A 21574-nucleotide genomic window follows, 5' to 3' on the forward strand; every position below is an offset into this window, starting at 1 on the left:
GTCATTGGGGGTAAAAATGCGTTAAACGGCAGGTATTTTGGCGCGATTCTGTTATTTTTACGACACATTGCTGATCAAAAATAGCTTGCCGTGTTGGATGTTGCGTGTTGTGTGATGCCTGCTGCAACCCTGTGACCTCTAGATATGCGAGCCTGATATGCTTTGCCAGCAACAACATACATACACCGACTTCCACAACATTACTTGCACTGTGCCTGGTTGCTATGACGTAGGTGAGGATTGCGTTGACATTTCCCTTTTAACCTTACCTTTCCGACACACACACATTTGGATACGCTATGTTTTCATTACCCTTCCGAAACACACACATCTGGCTACGCTGTTTTCATGGCCTTCAATTGCCGTTTATGATCGTTCTATGATAGTGGGTATTGTGATGAATCTTTCAAATAGATCTCATGAAAAGAGAGAAAAATTGTGATTACCTTTTAAAATGAAAGAATTTGCTAAAGGAATAGTTAGCGACCGAGCGATAAAGCTTACTTATCAATAACTGTATATTTGATAAGAGTACCGTTCTGTACTGAATATTTTTCTAGGAAAATTATTCAATAAAATTATAATTATTTTGCGAATAAAGCACAAATTATTTATGAATCGCTCACTGATTTTGAGGTTACACTTTGTTTACTATCGATCAGATGTTTTTAAAACAGTTCGAACGCAGCTGACTGATTCAAAGTATTGTCAAATGTCACGCTGGCTTCACGTAAGATATAATACCATCTCTAAAAATCAAAACTATCCATAAAGGATCAAGAATTTCAAATAAAAAAAAAATAAAATGTATGTGTTATCGTTGAAATTATTTATTATTTAAGAAATTATATTATAAGTCAGGTCTTATTGTAACTAAATAGGTCATAGCATGAAATTATATTATTGATAAAATGGCAGAAATTAATTATAACAATCTCAAACCTAATAAAAATTGTACAAGAATATTAATTTATTAATAATTTAATTCAACTGAACCACATGGTAATTAAATCTCTTTGGCAGGTCTAAGCCAATCACAGTGCATAGAAATAGCACCAAGACGGTGATCGTTTGAAAGCAACACATGTTAATCTATTATCAGACACCAACCCTGCCTTATCAGTTACACTAGCACGTGTACATTGTATGAGAGGAACTATGTCTAGAAGATTAAGCAGTTTTAAGGATTACCTAAATTGAATCATTATTGTAATTAAGGAATTGTATTCTACTGCTTGCCACTGACGTCATGTTTACGTCACAAGCGTTCTACCAATGGCAAATTTTTATGCAAATTATTACATTGAGATTCTGAGAAGCAAGGTCTAGCCTAAAAGCTTAGAGAAAAGACAGCACTTCCCTTTTGAAATCCTTACCGTGTAGATCTCTTTTATAGTTACCAAAGACCTATTTGTAAATTTCTTGTTCGATTTTAAATGTTCTATTTGTGAGCCGATATTTTAGGCCAATCTATTTGTTATTTGTAAATTTCTGTTTTCATCAATTGATAAATTTAAAAGCTTAAAGTAAATTATCCCTTAATTAATTCGGTGAAGGAGATATTTAAATTAAAATTCCCCACGTGCTGAAACCAAAGCCTGGATTGCCGCCGATCAAACGATTTTTGATCTAAAGAAGAAAACCACGACCGCCAAGGAAATTCACGTGAGTTATAAGTTTTAAAAGGGGCCCCAATCTACGCTTCGAAAATATTTCAGTGCAGAAAAACATAAATTTTTCTTCGTTAAATTATTGGCCACGCCGACAAGCGCTTTAGCATTTAAGAGTCTAGAATTTATTCATATTAAATTTATAAGAATTTGTAGTTGATTAACTATCCTCCGCTGCCTGAACCACGACCCCGAACATTTTAAAAAATATTTTCTATAATTCATTTTTCACTATTTTTTCAAACTGTTAGATTTTATCAATTGTAAAATTCTGTCGAATCACGCATGGTATCATGCAAGCACAAGAAAATTTTTAACTATTCTGTTAATGCTAAATTATTATCAACCTGTAAATCAAATTCTGAATCTGCACTGTATGATTACATATTTTATTATAATATATTTCAGTTTTGTTAATTCGCTTTCTGAGTTCGATTATTTCTTAAGCCTGTCAATTATTGTGTCTGATACGTTCTATATCATCAAGAACCGATCAAATACGATCATTGGAATAATTGAATCAAGCTGGATATTGGAACAGGTCTAAGTGGATGTAGCGAGTGGGGTCAGATCGAGATATTTATTCTTTGTCCTTACCTGCTCATACATCAGCTTTTATCTGTTACCTACCTCGACTTAGGAACGAATGCATCAATTGTACAGCAGAGGCAGCCATAGATCATATAAATTCCTACAATAGAGCTTAAAACCGACAAGACTCTGTTCTCGAAGTATATTCTGAACGATATTTGGTTCAAATACCGTATTTTTAATCCTTCAGAACTTATTAGAGACGCAGTCCCGTAAATTAGCTACATCGGGATTTTTGCTCGACCTGTATGATTTTGTATGCTCATTCTTCACAGGTAATAATTTTAAGGTATCCGTATTCAGTGTTTAGCGTCCGCTACACTACTTATAAAAATTTCATCATTATACAATCTGTCATTAGAAGAATCAAGGGTGAGCGAGCGTTTAGGCCTCCCGCGATTCCGACAATTGTATGAATCTTGTAGTGAATCAATCAGTCTGGTGTTCACTCAGCGTCCACACACGCATTGCAAAATTTATAGCATCTACACCATTGACTCAGTACAAGATTCACCCTACATGTGTGAAGCCGTTAAAAAAAAACGCACCACATGATTTGCCGGCCCAACGTGGGGCATTTGGATACAGCACTACATGATTTGGCAAATCTCTCTACATATGTGAGGCGAGTAAAATACAGCTTTACATGATTTGGCGCCCAACAGTGATAGGCATTGAAGAGGTGGATAATCGACTGCGAGGATTATTTAGTTGCTCAGTATACTATAGCGCTGACAACGGGAAAATTTTTTGAAAAATTCATGGTTGTGAATTTTTCGAATTTAATATTGACTGTTCACTGTTATATAAAATAACAAGAAGTACCATACCCAATTTTTGAACGGAAAAGAAATTTATCGATTGATGAATTTTTAGAGAAAAAATCGAACTCAGAATTTTATTATCGTGTTATTCGAAAATTGGTCGTACTATAAGTCATAGGTATAAGAGATATCATAAGAAAGGTCATATTATTTGAAGAATATTAGGTCTATATTGAAACAATTTACAAATATTTACAGAAAAGAGGATTGAAGTTATTTACATTTTTAAAAGTTTTTAAAACATAAAGAGGGAAGTAAAATTAAATCACGGATATATTGCGGAATAATTCAAACAAAACACTGCCCCTTTTATATAAAATTTTGCAAAGAACACTAGCCTATATATTGAATTGCGGCAAGAAATTATAAAAGTAAGATATTTATAATAATAGTAATAATAAATTATAAGAGGCGTACCTGTATTACCGCATAAGTGTTCACTGTGTATCCTGTGTGTCCTTGTCATTTTTATGTTAACGATATTGCTAACTTGACTCATTTTATCACTGAACACATTGCTAAACCACTTTTTCTGTATTTCACTCACTACGAAGCTATCACAATTTCTATTGGATTTCTTATTAATTATTTTATATATCACAACACTTTCACGTTTATTCACTGCACACTTTCGTTGCGCTATTTTTCCGCAAACTATGGCAGGAAACGACCAGGTCAATCCAAGTCTGTCGGACACCGAAGACATCTCACCCGATTGTTCGCCGCCATCCGCATCTGCCGCCGCATCCGCCGATTTCCATCCCAATGTACTGGATGATTTATCTTCGACGCAGGTGGAGGAGAGCTGCATTCTGGTGGAGGATACGTTGGTAGCCCAAGAGCCGGAAGATGAAACATCAGAAGAGCACTCAGTTGATGACGTCTCAGAAACAGGAACTCCCATTTCTCGCACTGTTGCTCGGATAAAAAACCAGCGGCTAACCGATAACCATGCACCCACTCCCGCCGTTGACTGGACCCTCATCCTGAAAGAAATAAGGAAAACCAATGAAGCAATAAATAAAACAAATGCAGAAATAAAAAACTTAAATGAAAAAAGCGATCAAACAAAGGAAGAATTAAAAGAAGACAACAAACAAACAAAGGAAGAATTAAAAGAAGACAACAAACAAACAAAGGAAGAATTAAAAAGGGAAGTTCAAGAAGCAAAGAAGGTAAATGAACAGGGTTTGGAGAAATTGAGTCAGTGGATGGATGGAGCATTCCGTGACACAGATAATACCATCAAAAAATTAGCTGAGTGTCTGGATAAATCAATTTTAGAAACAAATAACCGATTGGATAGGATATCTGAAGATATGCATATGGGAAAAATCAGCGTCGAAGTCAGCATTAAGAAACATATACATGTTGAGAAAGATACAATAAAGGTGGTTAAAGTCAAACAAGCAAGCGAGCATAACACATGTATGGAAAACCAACCCACCGAGAATATTAGGACTGAGATCGCACCGCACCCCGCAGAACGCCGAGAGGGACCAGCCGACATCACCCGCCAGGACGAGGACGACATCCATGGCATAGAGGGACAGCTCGTACCACCGCGCGCTGGACACCAGGAGTCCAAGGACGTTGCCCGCCGCGTAGAAGAGCAGCCCGGACCGCCGACCGCCCACATCACCGTCCATCCACCGAGGACAGTGCCTGCAACATATAAACCCAGCATTCATGAAGATAGTCACCTAAACAATAGAAATGAAACAGAAACCCACAACAAATTGAAATCACAACTGAAAATAAAAACCTCTAAATCAAAACAACACACAAGTAAAATAGCAGCTCCACGGAAAAGAAAAATGGTCTCAAGAAAAATTTATCTACATCGCCGTCATGTTAGGCTGAAATCCTACATCAAACATTGTACCAGCATGCAAGAAAAAAGAAAAATAGTGTCAAGAGGAACCTACAACCACCGCAGTCATGTCCGGTTGAAATCAAGCCGACTGTACACCGGCATGCAAAAAAGGAAAATATCATTTGGAAAGACACACAGACACCACCGGCATGTTAGGTTTAAGAATGTCAAACTACATGTCACCGGTCAACAAAGAAGGACAACATTGGCTGAAGAGATCCACCTACTCCGCAGACACATTCGTTTTAAGCCAAGTTTGATAAAACGGATAGTCACAAATTGGAATTGGACCTTGAAATAAATCAGAAATCAAATTTAGATGGGGGCTTAAGGAATAATTTTTGAATTAACTGGAAACTACATTTGCGGAATACACCAATTATCAAACACTTCATAATCACAGCCTACACATCGAATCATATCTTAGCAGACTGGCATCTTTCTACTGCAGCCTAATCAACATAACCTAAACTTCGTCGCATCTCAGCTAATAAGGAAATATTATTAATCCACATCAAATGAAGAAATTATTATCAACTCTAAGTCAAGAAAATAAAACTACAAAACAACTCTAAAAATTACCAACCTGTTCAAGCCATCTGCCTCATGTTACAATCATCACAGGAAAAATTGTCTAGCACAATCCGCACAACTGAAAAACAGAAACAAGAATTATATTATCAACAGAAAATATTTGTAAATTAGAAATCAGATGAAGTTAGTAGTGAATAGGTAAAAAGAAAATAAACAAAGTTTATTTGAAAAAATGTGTAAATCTAACCTCGAAATACAGAATCGATAGAAAAAATCTATTCAGAACCAAAGCCTGTTGGATAATTTTCTTCGTCCCACCAACCAATGTGTGCGAAATCACAGAGTCAACGTATAGGAATCAAAGCAATATCGTTATTTAATTAATGTAACCTATTATTTAATATGGAATTATAAAAAAAAAAAAAAAAAAAAAAAAAAAAAAAAAAACGCAACCAAAAATATATATTTAGGTTAATTTGCATGAAATGCGCATGTTCTATGTCATATAAATGTATTGCTAAAAAAGCTAAAAAGAAAATGAAATTCTTACCTTCAAATGTGAAATTTATTACTGTTGCATCAAAAGATCATGAATTGTAACTCAAATTGATAAATATAATCTTAAGGACTTAATATTTGTAACCAACATTGATAAAAATCAAGAAAGCCATTTCAAGTGTAACCCCGTTTGTACGCAACGTACTAAGCGCAAATAAGAAATTGCTCGAGTCAAACGGTAGACGATTGTCAAGTCACCGAAGTAAAATCACATTCTCACCCAATCTATGTAAAAGCCAAACCAAAGAGTCGAAACTTGTAATAACTATGAAAAAATGATGAAAGTCTATATTTGTTGCAAATACTATTCAAATCTTAAGAAGTAATATGTGAAATTTTGTATATTTGTTATAGTTATGGGTCTGCTCATAAGCCACCCGTGAATGGAAGTTGTGGAGTTGTTTTTAATGAAGGATCCTAAGAGACCTCATTAATTATTGTATTTCGATTGTATCCAATGGAAGGAACAATCAATTATTTATTTTCTCGTAGCCAAAAGTGCACGACATATTGTTTTTAGTGTTAAGTGTTGAGTTTTCGTAGAAGTAAGGAGATGAAATAGTGTATTCATCACAATATCGGATTTTTCAAATAGTCATTGTTTCGACTCGTCTCCCAATTACCTATTTAAAATATCCTGGGGGCTTTTGTGTGATGAATCTTTCAAATAGATCTCATGAAAAGAGAGAAAAATTGTGATTACCTTTTAAAATGAAAGAATTTGCTAAAGGAATAGTTAGCGACCGAGCGATAAAGCTTACTTATCAATAACTGTATATTTGATAAGAGTACCGTTCTGTACTGAATATTTTTCTAGGAAAATTATTCAATAAAATTATAATTATTTTGCGAATAAAGCACAAATTATTTATGAATCGCTCACTGATTTTGAGGTTACACTTTGTTTACTATCGATCAGATGTTTTTAAAAACAGTTCGAACGCAGCTGACTGATTCGAAGTATCGTCAAATGTCACGCTGGCTTCACGTAAGATATAATACCATCTCTAAAAATCAAAACTATCCATAAAGGATCAAGAATTTCAAATAAAAAAAAAAATAAAATGTATGTGTTATCGTTGAAATTATTTATTATTTAAGAAATTATATTATAAGTCAGGTCTTATTGTAACTAAATAGGTCATAGCATGAAATTATATTATTGATAAAATGGCAGAGATTATTTATAACAATCTCAAACCTAATAAAAATTGTACAAGAATATTAATTATTAATAATTTAATTCAACTGAACCACATGGTAATTAAATCTCTATGGCAGGTCTAAGCCAATCACAGTGCATAGAAATAGCACCAAGACGGTGATCGTTTGAAAGCAACACATGTTAATCTATTATCAGACACCAACCCTGCCTTATCAGTTACACTAGCACGTGTACATTGTATGAGAGGAACTATGTCTAGAAGATTAAGCAGTTTTAAGGATTACCTAAATTGAATCATTATTGTAATTAAAGGAATTGTATTCTACTGCTTGCCACTGACGTCATGTTTACGTCACAAGCGTTCTACCAATGGCAAATTTTTATGCAAATTATTACATTGAGATTCTGAGAAGCAAGGTCTAGCCTAAAAGCTTAGAGAAAAGAGCAGCACTTCCCTTTTGAAATCCTTACCGTGTAGATCTCTTTTATAGTTACCAAAGACCTATTTGTAAATTTCTTGTTCGATTTTAAATGTTCTATTTGTGAGCCGATATTTTAGGCCAATCTATTTGTTATTTGTAAATTTCTGTTTTCATCAATTGATAAATTTAAAAGCTTAAAGTAAATTATCCCTTAATTAATTCGGTGAAGGAGATATTCAAATTAAAATTCCCCACGTGCCGAAACCAAAGCCTGGATTGCCGCCGATCAAACGATTTTTGATCTAAAGAAGAAAACCACGACCGCCAAGGAAATTCACGTGAGTTATAAGTTTTAAAAGGGGCCCCAATCTACGCTTCGAAAATATTTCAGTGCAGAAAAACATAAATTTTTCTTCGTTAAATTATTGGCCACGCCGACAAGCGCTTTAGCATTTAAGAGTCTAGAATTTATTCATATTAAATTTATAAGAATTTGTAGTTGATTAACTATCCTCCGCTGCCTGAACCACGACCCCGAACATTTTAAAAAAATATTTTCTATAATTCATTTTTCACTATTTTTTCAAACTGTTAGATTTTATCAATTGTAAAATTCTGTCGAATCACGCATGGTATCATGCAAGCACAAGAAAATTTTTAACTATTCTGTTAATGCTAAATTATTATCAACCTGTAAATCAAATTCTGAATCTGCACTGTATGATTACATATTTTATTACAATATATTTCAGTTTTGTTAATTCGTTTTCTGAGTTCGATTATTTCTTAAGCCTGTCAATTATTGTGTCTGATACGTTCTATATCATCAAGAACCGATCAAATACGATCATTGGAATAATTGAATCAAGCTGGATATTGGAACAGGTCTAAGTGGATGTAGCGAGTGGGGTCAGATCGAGATATTTATTCTTTGTCCTTACCTGCTCATACATCAGCTTTTATCTGTTACCTACCTCGACTTAGGAACGAATGCATCAATTGTACAGCAGAGGCAGCCATAGATCATATAAATTCCTACAATAGAGCTTAAAACCCGACAAGACTCTGTTCTCGAAGTATATTCTGAACGATATTTGGTTCAAATACCGTATTTTAATCCTTCAGAACTTATTAGAGACGCAGTCCCGTAAATTAGCTACATCGGGATTTTTGCTCGACCTGTATGATTTTGTATGCTCATTCTTCACAGGTAATAATTTTAAGGTATCCGTATTCAGTGTTTAGCGTCCGCTACACTACTTATAAAAACTTCATCATTATACAATCTGTCATTAGAAGAATCAAGGGTGAGCGAGCGTTTAGGCCTCCCGCGATTCCGACAATTGTATGAATCTTGTAGTGAATCAATCAGTCCGGTGTTCACTCAGCGTCCACACACGCATTGCAAAATTTATAGCATCTACACCATTGACTCAGTACAAGATTCACCCTACATGTGTGAAGCCGTTAAAAAAAAACGCACCACATGATTTGCCGGCCCAACGTGGGGCATTTGGATACAGCACTACATGATTTGGCAAATCTCTCTACATATGTGAGGCGAGTAAAATACAGCTTTACAGTATGTATGCCTAGGTACAAACAAATCTCCCAGAATAATAATAATCACCCAGGTTGATTGACAGTTAAGCTCATTTATAAATCAACCAATAACGATACTCTCAAAGCCAAGCTTGAAACTTTGATCAACTGCCTGTTGATTAATCTTGAATTTTCAATTAATTTTGTCAATACTGTAAATGATCATAAATTATTATAGAAATTAAGTGTTCTGAAGAAGTGTTTCTTCTTAAGGTGCGTACAGATATACGAGCCGCGAACATGAGCAATTCACTTTATATCAGCTCCAATAATATTAGGCTCAATGAGCAGTACAAATTCATTATTGATAACAGAGATAAACAATAAAAAACTCAGATAAGCATAAAACAGACTCGTCAGAGAAAAAATGAGACTCATTTTACAAAGTACAAATTCAATACAGTAGTATTTAGCCAATTAGATCAAACTTAACAATAAAGTGCATGTTAATAAATATATGTAGGAAACACGTTAAAATTGGTACTCATACTTCAACGGAATTTATCATCTTCTAAAGGTGCGTACAGATATAAGCGCCGCGAACATGAGCAGTTCACTTTTATACAGCTGATGCCAAGGTTTTTATATCTGTATCTTACCGTTTCTGTAAAAATACAGAATGACTATGATAGCTGCAAGTTATGATAGATGTAAGTTAAAAAGTCAGCTTTTTAAAAGTGAAGTGCTCATGTTCGCGGCGCTTATATCTGTACGCACCTTTAGAAGATGATAAATTCCGTTGAAGTATGAGTACCAATTTTAACGTGTTTCCTACATATATTTATTAACATGCACTTTATTGTTAAGTTTCATCTAATTGGCTAAATACTACAGTATTGAAATTTGTAATTTGTAAAATGAGTCTCATTTTTTTCTCTGACGAGTCTGTTCTATGCTTATCTGAGTTTTTTATTGTTTATCTGTGTTATCAATAATGAATTTGTACTGCTCAATGAGCCTAATATTATTGGAGACAGAGAGGCTTGGTGGAATGTTGTGGAGGAAATCAAAACCCACACTGGGCTGTAGAGCTATGAATGAAAAAATTAAAAAAATTGAGCCGAATAACTTTTATTCTTTATTCATGGTTTGATATCTCATACACTTTTGCAAACCTTTTTAGAATTTTGACATCTTTTGCAAAACTTTATAGAATTAAATTACGACTGGACTGAATTCGTTTTTCATTATTTAATACAAACATCCCACTAGAGACTAGAATGATAACCATTAGTTGAAAGTGTCTGCTGCATACGAGAACATCAACATTTGAAGAAACAAATGTATGTCAAGCGAAATTTGTTTGGTGGAGGAATTTTTCGTCCCAGTAAGAACATCGTTATAAGATGATAATCTACAAATAGCTTTCACATTTGAACTACTTGGTAGTACTGTACAAGTAAACAATATGAACGTATGTGCATGTGAGTGCGTATGTGCAATGAGCAATGTAATAGTAACAAGTAATGATTTTGTGTGACAGCCTACGGGGATAATTGACTTCAGAAGGGAGAAAGCTAGTTTCTAGGAATTCAGATGTACTACTTTCATGTGTTGTTGTCTATCTTATCATCGGAATATATGTCTCATCCTCTAGTTGAAACGTATCAATTAGATCAAGAGATAGATAGTCCCGTTTGTTTTCAATTGAATAATCGATAATGATATGATTAATCAATTATTATTGAACCTCACTGATATCAACGTTTTCTAAATCTATAGGATTTCTGAGTCAAATCTGAGACAAAAATATTTGTATCAAAGTACTTACAAAATCACTCACTCATGCAAGGCATCACTGGTTATTGCATAATATTCCCGAAGTTTGGATAGCAATTATTAATTAATTAATTTATGTGAAACATCATATATAGTCAATAATTATAGAACTATCAATCCTAATTCTTCTTCTCATTCGATAATTCACAGTGATTTTAGTACACTTATCTTCAAAAATTGAATTTTACATAAAAAGATATTCAATAATATTGTATCAAGATAAGACTTAGTCCAGTCAATATAGACATAAAAGAGGGGGTTTGCTTGCAATTTATATTGTAGTTCTGATTTTTTAATATATTATTTGGGTACATAGGAGAAGTCCAGAACCAATATCTTCATACAAAATTTCCTTGTGCTAGATACAAGGTGGCCCAAAACCCTCGTATTTTCGGCTCATTTTCCAGTTTTCAGCTATTTCTGCCAAATCTCGTAATCGGACAAAAATTTACTCTCGCCTTTTTTCTAGATTATGAAATTTTGAATAAAATGAGATCATTCGGAACTCTCTATCTCCAATGAGTACTGAGTCATGATTTTTCAAAAATGAGTGAAATTTTAAGAAAAAATCAATTTTGATGAATTTTAGTTTTTGATCAACAATATCTTCCGATTGTTACCATTTAGATGTATAATTCAAAATCCCTCTAGGCGTATTTTTGTGCTCTACAATCTGATATCAGGTAGAGCGCTCTATCTTATATAGATTTCAATTTGATGAATTTTAGTTTTTGATCAACAATATCTTCCGATTGTTACCATTTAGATGTATAATTCAAAATCCCTCTGGGCGTATTTTTGTGCTCTACAATCTGATATCAGGTAGAGCGCTCTATCTCATATAGATTTCCAGGTACACCTGACAACAATGCTCCTTGTATTGTGAGAAACACCTAATTTTCAGCTTCAACCATCATCACCAACTACATAGTCTTTACATTGATATTTCGCACAATAACATAAGTTCATGAGATTATGTTCTTAAGAGAATCTCCCGTTAGATGCACTTCATTTCAGTATTTCCTAGTGGAGAGGCGCGCTTAAGGACACAAAATTTCAAACACTTATAGCTTCTGACACAATGCTCAGATTTCATCGTACTACACTTCATTCTTCTCGGCTCGTCAAGGTGGTCCAAAATCATGCATCATAAGTCAAATTCGGTCGAAAAGTGGAAAATGTATTGTTGAGTGTACTAAAGCCCATATTCCAATACACAAAACAAGACCAATTTCTATATTCTGGCCACGTTGGTGTGGCCAATGCTTTAGGGGTGTATGCAGTTTTTGGCTATATGACAAAATATTGTGATAGTTTTGATTTCTATTGCGAATACTGATCTGATAAAGATAACTGGATCTCACCAATCAATCGCCTTTGTCTCCCATGCTTCTAGCATCCAGCATGACTCCGCCTCTGAAACATTAACAATACAAATATTTGAGCATTTTCAACTGAATGGCAACATAAAAAATCTGATGTGGTACAGTCACACAACTTTCCTTGCTCATTGATCTATAAGCCTCATTAACGAGGATAATTTAGGGAATAACATTATGCCGATTGGCGGCTAAATAATTAAAATTACGATTATACTATTGTGATTGTGTTCAGAGTACATTTTCATTTGTTTGAATTATGAAATTTGAGGATATTTTAAAAGTTGTCAAAACAGCTGTTCTACAAATAAAATATCGACATTTGTTCTTTTGAATAAACTGCTCTACCTACCTACCTCACGCACGAGGAGGTTACAAATTAAATTTCTTAAGGATGGGGTGGACCCCCTGTTAATTTATCAGGGAGGAGAGTCATGCCAGTTAATAGATCTGATATATAACTATACAGGGTAAGAATTTGAAAAAAATCGGTCGAGTCATTTTTGAGAAAATCGTGATAGAAATATAACAAAATTCATTCTTCTCAGGAATATTACGGAGCTCCTGCAATTTTCCCAGAAATGAGACTCATGTCAGTTGAGAGGGCTTATAAATAGCTATCTAGGGTATAAATTTGAAGAAAATCGTTGGAGCCGTTTTCGAGAAAACCGTGAAAAACATGGTTTTTAGTCATTTTCTGCCATTTTTCTCATCCATCATTATAATATCATCACTTCTTCAGCAGTAGTGAAGAGATTTTCTCGTAGGAAGAGACGTTTTGTTTTCAATCGCACAGAAAACACTGTGTTGGTGGATAAGGAACTTATTCATGTAGCTTGAAGAACTTGATGTACTGAATTTGCCTACTCGGGCCGATTCGGTAGAATCAATAGAATCTTGATGAAGTGGGTGTCACCCTTTCCAAACCTTCTCTTTTGCATACCGTACCTTACCATGCAGGCAGTTGTTTTTGCATGGTTTTTATTGTACATACCTTTTAATAACACATTTAGGCATTAACCAGACGACGGTTTCTTTCAATATATTGCCAATGAGATTGTAATTGCTGTAGCCAATTGCAAATCATCTAAATGGATTTAATAGTTTTTTAAATTGATAAATAAAATTGATAAATGGGTGAGAGCAAACATCTATTTCAATATTACTTAATTGCTTTTTTGTTGTCAATGTTCTTTCTATTCTTATATTATCTTCATTCTATTTCTGTTATGTTTAATAGGAACTTAACTTTTTCAACTTGTACTCTTTTGTTCTTGTACATGTACATAATATTATGTAAATACTTTAATTGAACTGACTACTTGCGCTCAAGTGTTACTTTTGCCAGTAGAGCCAAAATTTTATTAATACAAGGTGCGGCAGAAAGGATGAACGGTTTTCAAAAAAGTAATATGTCGTTACCTATGCATAAAAAAAAACATTTATTTACAGAACAATATTCACATTATTTTACAATTTTAGAAAATTAATGTTTGAAAACAATATCTGACATGTGACGGCCGTTTTCAGCAATGCACTTTACAAGCCGCTCTCGGAAGTTGGATTGTACTCTTTCTAACATTGCCCTGCCAATTTCTTCGACTTCCTCACGAATTGCTCCCTTTAGTTCTTGAAGTGTACGTGGTTTATGCTGGTAAACACGTGACTTCAGGAAACCCCACAAGAAGTAGTCGCACATGGACAGGTCTGAAGAACGAGGAGGCCAATCAATGTCACCAAACCGAGAAATGATGCGACCACGAAAAACAACCCGAATTGCTTCCATTGAATTTCTTGCTGTGTGAGCTGTCGCACCGTCCTGCTGAAACCATACTTGCCGGATAGGAATACGTTTCCTTCTTAATTCAGGAAGGAAGAATTCAGTGAACATCTGTCTATAACGTTCTGAGGTTACAGTTACAGTGGTCCCGTTTTCTTCTTCAAAAAAGTATGGACCAATAACAAATATACTGCTCACAGCACACCAAACTGTCACCTTGGGACTGTGTAATGGTCTCTCATGCATTAATTTTGGATTTTCATCTGACCAATAACGATAGTTCTGCTGATTAACGGTACCATTCAAATGAAAATGTGCTTCATCTGTCGTAAACAAAATGATTTTTTCATTTTGGTCAAATATGGCCTCCATTTCGCGAGCAAAATTCAGCCGCTTTACATAATCGCCAGGATTCAATTGTTGAACCATGGCCAATTTGTAGGGATGAAATCCTAGATCTTTATGTAAAATACGCCTTACTGACCGATCACTGATGTTCAGTTCAGAAGAATGTCTCCTAGCAGATCGATTAGGACTACGGAGTATGGCTTGCCGAACTCTTTCCACATTTCGTGGAGTGCGTACAGTGCGATGAGCCCCTGGTGGTCGTTTATTCATTACTGTTCCTACTGAACGAAATGATTTTACCCAACGTAAAATGGTGTTACGAGTGGGTACATTTTCATTTCTCGCAAGATTGAAATGACGACAAAACTCACGCTGAACTGTAATGATACTCTCATTATTACGCACAAAACTGTCGTAAGTAAACACACGATGTTGCACATTCCACGAATCCATGATGCCGATTAAACAATGACTAGAAAAAATGGTATGATCTACCGAACACATGTTCACCTCAGCTGGCCCAATCCGACTACCCAAATCAGAATACTATCTGTTCTAAAAACATCCACCATTCCTGCCGCACCCAGTAGTTCCATAATTTTTATGTATTTATTTTAGTTAAGTGCAGTAGCATATCTTTATTTTTTGTAAAGCTTTTTGTATTTTGTTTTTGGCAAATGAATTCAAATATAAGTCCTCAACATACAGCAAACAATATTGCCAATCAATCAATAATTTAATTCAATTCAACACAATATACAAAAAAAAGAAATAAAAATCTTAAATAAATGTCTAATAATATACAAAAACAGGCTTCATGGTGAGTTGTGCTGAAAAGAAAGAAAGGATGAAAAAGTACCTAGCCAACTATGGTTTCCCATGTAATAGGCAGGTAGAGGGTTTAACAGTAAGGAATGAAGGGTGAAGAGGAGAAAAAAAGGAAGTATTGGAGAAGAAGGTACGAAAAAAGAGAGAAAAAATGATCAAATATTGTAAGCGACTCCACTTTCAACAAATGTAACTAAAAGAAATGACCTTGCAAAAGGTAGTTGAAAAACTACGATTGTAGTTATTTGAGGTCACTTTTTCATCTTGGATCTTGATTTTTGGGCCTCCATTTTAGGCTCATGGAGGGGGGCTTGTAACTTGGAAACTCCCCCATTCGCTACGCCACTGCTTCTGAGGCCATTGAACATTAATACTAGAAAAAATACACGATTAAAATGATGTGCTTAATGCACGATTAAAACAATTATTTCCAGCTTCAGACCTATGAAGGATATAAGATTCAAATTTAATTTTGCTGACATTTTTAAACTCTAGTTTCCACAGATCCGCATAATATGCCCGGAGGGAAAAATAAGAAAAATTGTTTTTCCAGACAAATTCATAAATTAACAGCTACCTGCATAAATAATTCGATAACACTAATACGAATCGAGTTTGATAGCAGTACTCTGGCCGAGCAGCAGCAGCACCCTTACTCTAATTAGGTTGTGGTGGGTGGGGTGCGGTGGTAGTACTAGCCAGCAGCAACCCCCGAAGCATCCAAGGTGCGGCTGGACGCTATTTTTGTCCGACAGTCACCAGAATAACGATGGGTTAGCCACCCCTCCGCAACTTCGCACCCTGTCCCACCCTGTAATCGGACATAAATATTTAACCGGAAGAAAAACGACAACGTGAAAATCACGCGCGACGAGCATCAATTACACGGCTGTTGTCTACACAACGCTCTAACCTGTCAAAACAAAAACAAGAAAAGCATGATGCAACTTGGACGACTGACTGCGTACTCCAAAAGTCCACTCGCGCAAATCGCTACCAATGCTTTCTATTCACCGGCAACCACTAATCACTAGTGCGTACTGCCTCGCTTATTACTGCTCCCCATCACGCACCTTCTTCGCCAAACACCTCCCACCGCAAACCCTCGAACCCTGCTCAACACACTTACCAAACCACTCTTCACGGCAAATTACTATCATCCGTCCGATTAACTTATTCCCCATTCAGCCGCTGCAAAGCTCTCTAAATATACTGCGATGATTTTTTCAGGACTAAAATCGAATTAGAGAAGCCTTCTCATTAATATCTCAGTACCAATCAAATATCTAACCAAAGGAGTTGGTTTTATGATGAATAAATTAAATTTTATTTTTTCTATCTCAATACCAATCAAACATCTAACCAGAGGAGTAGGTTTATGATGAATAAATTTAATTGTATTTTTTCGTATTGGTTCGTGATGTTGATTTTTCTCCTAGTACCTCCTAGTATGATCAATATTGTATTATTTTACTGATTTCACGCGTCCGATGCTATTTTATCATATTCATTTCTTTTGACTGACCCTCAATGACAAAAATGTGCCGTTTCGCACTAAAACTTAAGATGATATTATCATATCCTTTTCAGTTATCCGATTTTACAATTAAACCACTTTAATGAAAATGCAAAATTTCTATGTTTTTCACATCAGTCTCGTGGTATTGGTTTCTCGGGGCAATGTTGAAGGTTTATAAGCCCCAAAACTACAAAAATTTGGATGAGAACCTGTGCTTTTGAGAATCCCCCACTTTCAAGAGCATATATCGCGAAAAGTATATATTGAAATTTTTAATGCTGTACAAATACATTGTTTTTCTGGCTCTAAATTTTGTAAAATTACGTGAAAATTTTTCAATTATTAGGAATTTAAGTGGAATTTAATTTTTGTTTTCTGTCAAGTTCCTCAACTGTCAGGATTCATAATTTTCAGTTACTGTTGTTTTTGAGTGAAAAAGAACTAAAAATTTAAAAAGTGAAGTAACCTCATTTTGGACTTTTAAAATATAATATAAATTTAGGAGAGAGATAGTACAAGGAATATCCTTAGTTTTTCTGTCCCATTCAGTACTTTCTTGTAAAAATTAGAATAATAAATATTCGTTCGTTGATATAATTACAAATCATATGAATATGATCGGGATAGAACAACAGGCATAGCCTAAAACTATTCTGTTCCCAAATTTTGATAAATAATAAAATGTCCGAAAAAATAGGTTACGTTCTTACTGATGAAATGTAAAGTTCAAAGTTCTGCCCAAGAATATATATTAGCTAGAAATTTTGAATTTAGAATGTTTAAAATACCAAATTATGTCACTAATTAAATATATCACTAATAAAAGTATATCACAAAGCCCTACTAGATAAAACTTGTAGAAATTCATCAAACTTCATTTTCGAATTGTAAGTCATGTCGGTCGAGCGAATTGTTCCCAATATATAAGTGGAAAAACAAAAATATGGTACCTTTGAACAACCCCCCACCCCCTTAGCACATGGATAGGGGTGGGAACTATTGATTTATGTTTACCTACTTACTGCCCTGAACAGAGCTGTGAGGTCGAAAATTGTCTTCCAAACTTTCTGTGCCCTTTCCAAATATTGAATGAAGAAGACTAAGAAATTGTCAAAAACCACAGATTTATTGATACTTGGAAAGACCGGTTTCGGTTATTACACCATTGTCAATCTCTGATAAACTATAAACTGGTGTAATGTAAGATTGACAATGGTGTAATAACCAAAACCGGTCTTTCCAAGTATCAATAAATCTGTGGTTTTTGACAATTTCTTAGTCTTCTTCATTCAATATGAATAATTACCACAATATCAACTTCCAAACTACACAAAAACTTTCCAAATATAATAATAAGAATACTGAGGGTGAAGCCCACATAAGCTCTTAGGCTTGTGCGTGGGTAATGAGTGAGAGGGAATGTGATGAGAGATGACTACTTTTTAGGTAGTCGGGACCGACTCTATAGCCCTGCATTAACTGGACTAAATTGTAATAATAATAATAATTAAGAAGAGGATTGATCGTAAGACCTTGTAAGTTTACAGTTGAAAAACTGTCAATCGCTTATGAACTAGACAAAGCATGAGAAACTTTGACCACTAGTAAGATGTGAATCAGAGCTGATAAGGGAGGATAGTTGATAGAGATTGGCAGACATACCTGAAGCAACCTTTGTGGTTTGGTACACTAATGTAGCTAACATAATGACATGAAGACACAATGACGTTGGTCTGCAGAGGCCACAAATTGACAGAAAAACCTTCTATTTGTGACCACACTGATCTCGTTAGGAATCATTTTGCAAGCTACCTTTGGTTTGCTCTGTCAAATTTCTGAAAGGTAAGCTACTTGACACAGCACTCACTTAGCACGGACAGAAATTCCATGTTACTTGCGTAGATGAGAGGTCAAGGCTTTAAACACAAACGTCTAAATTTATCAACGAAATAAGCCTATATAGCCTTAGGATGCTGTTCAAGAACTGCAATGCAGTAAATGGATTCAACGCGCCACATAAACTATAATGTATGTGCAGTTGATACAGATTTGTTCGAGTACTATTAATCTATCTATAGCTGTCGTTTTCATATTTGGATAATTCAAAATAGAGTTTGAACAAGCAAATGCAATTTGAATAGACCATCATAGTTGTTCTATTTTGATACATTAACTCAAAATATTGAGAACTATTATAAATAATGGGTTCGTATACCTAAATGGAATATGAATCATAGGTGTTCTATTTTGATACATCAACTAATAATATTGCGAACCATTATTTATAATAGTTCGTACACCTAAACGGTTGAAACAGCTCAACAAATAATAGATACACTTGAACTTGAAAATTTACTACTATAAATAGTTTCCTTCCCCCTGAGTATGTAAGAATGTTTAAAAACTGTATAAATATTTAAGAATATGACATAAAATCACTCCCACTCCCGAGGTGATTACTCATCGATATCAATAATATTAGGCCTACTCAAGAATATCATCAATAGTACAGTGACTTTAAATAATGACTATACAGCATAACCTCTGTAATAAATTTATAGTTTGGTGCTCTCAATCGCTAAATCCATACCTATAATCTGAAGTTGTTTATGATGTTTTCAATGACATTGTCAATAAAAGAGGGATCCAGAAATTATTGAAAGATTACGACCTAATATTGTAAAACCACCAATTTATTACAACAAATAGAGATAATAGTTTCAGTTGTTCAACTGGTACAGTCGGTTTATTTAATTATTTAACAACAATGACAAAACAAAGTAATCATAAAATGATTGGAAACGAAAAAAACAGGCTTTATAGCCCTTACTATTCCATTCCCAAATTTTGATTGCATATTAGTCCCAAAAAGTGGTTATGATTCTTTAGCAGTTTTAAACACATACATTTTGATCCAAAAATAATCACAAAAGATTTTGAGTTTAGAATGTTCATATAGAAAATTAATTCAAACAATCCACTGTATATAGTATCAAGTCAAAAACTTGGAAAATGTTGAATAAAAATTGAAATTTTTGAGCCATAATAAAAACACCTTGTAAGATAAACCACTTATCTCTAGTAAGCACAATATAGAGCAGTAGGATTTATAGAATGGGTGAAGCCCGCCCTACGATTGGCCATTAACTGTTGTCCAATAAAGATTGAGCACTACTGCCATTGGTCGAGACAAGACACGCCCAAGTATTCCAAATACGGTCATCAGAGTCGTTTTGTTACGAAGTTTCTCTTCATTGGTTGTTGTTTAGTTATTTATTTATTCATTTGTACAAAATCACTCATCATTAGAATGATATTTGAAGGGGTAAAACAGGCGAACCCTTTAATATTACTCTTCCAAACGTTCAACGACTCTGATGATCATATTTAGGCGTGTCTTGCCTCGGCCAATGACAGTAGAGCTCAACCTTCATTGGTCAACAGCTGATGACCAATCGTAGGGTTTCACCCACACTGCTGCTGCTAAATGTGTAAGCTTTCAGTTTACTAGAGATTGATAATGGTGTAACAACTGAAACTACTACTGTTGATCAAATGTTTTAAATATATTAGTTTTTTGCCAATGAACAATACCATAAATTATCTACACAACAACGCAAAAAGATACAGTAATTGTCCATGATATAAAAATAAGAAACTGTATTGTACTGAGTAAGATGTTTTGGCATCTTTGTACTGGAATCGACAAATATTCAGATGTTCACGAACAATCAGTATTCTTGTTTTTCAAATCAAATCATTTATTTGCCATACAATAAATACATATTCAAAACATAATAGAAGAAAATACATAATTTTAAAATCAAAATAATAAAATAAAAATTAAGCATAAGTAATACCAAAATCATAATTAGATACTTTTCATGTCTAATTTGGCATCACCAGCAAAAGGAATTAAGCCTTGCCCGCTGGTGAGAGTTGCCTTTTTGAATGAGAACACTTCACCATTTCATCAGTAAAATAATGATAATATAAAATATGATAATTATTGTAAGTGAGTACTGAAGAAATAATTGAAAATAACAATGAACTGAATCTTCAACACCTTTGAAACAATTTATCTTCGAAAAAAAACAGTAGTTTCTTTGGAATTATTCAATAGTTCCATATAGAGTTGCTATTTATAGGGCTCCAATATCAAATAAACCTATGAAGTTTTATTGATTTTCAAATATAAGATGTAATCTAGTAACGCTGTAATGCTATAATGCTGTAATTTCATATAGATGATCCACCCAGGCAGAGGTCCTACTCACAGCAGTAACCTATAGCCGCCTACTCACATGACGTTTGACGTAGGCCTATGCCAAACTGTCCAAGCCGTATAAAGTTCCATGAAATTGAGATCCCACAACATTATTATATATTTACATTTTACATCTCACAACACTAATCATGTAATGGAACAGAGCATAAAATAACAAGGATATAATAATGATACAGTAGAATCTCATCCTCAATTATCTGGGAAATACTTCATCATTACTTTAGGTTTTTTTCAACAGAAATTTCAACAAAATAGAAATAAAGTTATTTGATAATATCCAGCACAATCCAAGGGAGGATTTTCAAATGTGTGGAAGCTTACAGACAGTGAGAAGCATAATGTTCTAACAAGTGTAAAATTCCAATTTTTTTAAATAAGAGAAATGAACATAAACAACAAATGATTGGGATA

The 21574-nt window shown here is 34.4% G+C and overlaps 1 protein-coding gene across 2 annotated transcripts in view; it reads right to left on the reverse strand.

The window, feature by feature from the left end:
• Positions 1–21574, reverse strand: part of LOC111047676 (myocyte-specific enhancer factor 2) — a 240523-nt gene that overhangs the window by 136739 nt on the left and 82210 nt on the right. For both annotated transcript variants that reach the window (XM_039421867.1, XM_039421869.1), the window contains exon 2: positions 12386–12437. The gene's annotated coding sequence lies outside the window, so the exon portion shown is untranslated. The remainder of the gene's footprint in view (positions 1–12385; positions 12438–21574) is intronic.

Source organism: Nilaparvata lugens, chromosome 2 (genome assembly GCF_014356525.2).
Source record: "Nilaparvata lugens isolate BPH chromosome 2, ASM1435652v1, whole genome shotgun sequence".
Lineage (NCBI taxonomy): Eukaryota > Metazoa > Arthropoda > Insecta > Hemiptera > Delphacidae > Nilaparvata > Nilaparvata lugens.